Here is a 1,066-nt window from a genome sequence, read left to right on the forward strand (position 1 = left end):
TCTGTCTGTCTGTCTGTCTGTCTGTCTGTCTGTCTGTCTGTCTGTCTGTCTGTCTGTCTGTCTGTCTGATGTGTTTGTAGCAGTAGATGTTTGCGTGAGTGACACAGCGGCGTTTCAAGGCGTTTAAATTGGGCAGAAAGTTGTTCACACCCGACTGCACTCTTTTGGCCACGGAGGAATTGATGAATTAGATATTTTTGTTTCCTTTCTTCGTTTTCTTTCTTTGTTATAATGTCACATGATCAACTTTCACGGCGTTAGGAGCATTTCTATGCCCCCGCTATACTGTCTGCGCTCCCGGAAGTGTGAATATAAATGGTTATTGTTATGTGTCGGTTCCATGCCATGCTTTCTTTTCACGTTTTCCTTAGTTGTTTTTTTAAATTGTTGTTTGTTTAGGGTTTTTTTTTCTTCTCCTCTTTTCTTTTTTAAAAAACCCAAATTAGTTACGTCTATCAACTGTCTTTTTGTTTGCAAAGGCAACCCAGGAAATTTTAATATATTCTTTTTACAAAATTCCCAGTGATATCCTTGCCTGTAAAATAAAACTGCCGGTATTTAACGCCCCTTTCGACTCAATTTAGATCATGTACGATTCATGTACGATTACAAGGCATGCCGCTTCTACTTTAGCTTTCAAGGGTAGACTGGTCCGAGCGGGAACAGCTTCCCCCGCAGAAAGATGCTGCAGGAGACAGTTGGTAAACTCACTTCACGTTTGGGAATCGAACTCACATGACGTTCTGTGGCCAATGTGCAACTGTGAAGAGCATTGCGATCACACCAGAGATTCAGGTTTTATTGTGGGGTGACAAAACACCGATGTAGTTAACTGTTCTTCTTTTGTTTGTTTGGTTAAGTTTTACTTTTTTCCCTGGGCTTTCTTTTGAAAACAAAATTTTAAAAAACTTGTTAAAATCGAGGGGTATGTGGTTTGTTCTATTTTTAGGGTGGGGGGAAGGTGAGGTGTTAGTTGTTTTGTTTTCTTTTAAATTTGGCCTTTCTTTTCGGTGCTAACGACACAGGTTGATCACGTGAACGCCTGTTTTGAAGGGGAAAAAAGAGG

The 1,066-nt window shown here is 40.3% G+C and overlaps 1 protein-coding gene across 1 annotated transcript in view; it reads left to right on the top strand.

Annotated features, from left to right (window-relative positions):
• The window catches only part of LOC101860757 (cleavage and polyadenylation specificity factor subunit 2), a gene marked incomplete at its 3' end in the record, with an annotated part of 149,649 nt that overhangs the window by 147,296 nt on the left and 1,287 nt on the right, over window positions 1-1,066 (top strand).

This window comes from Aplysia californica, unplaced genomic scaffold, assembly GCF_000002075.1.
Source record: "Aplysia californica isolate F4 #8 unplaced genomic scaffold, AplCal3.0 scaffold00419, whole genome shotgun sequence".
Lineage (NCBI taxonomy): Eukaryota > Metazoa > Mollusca > Gastropoda > Aplysiida > Aplysiidae > Aplysia > Aplysia californica.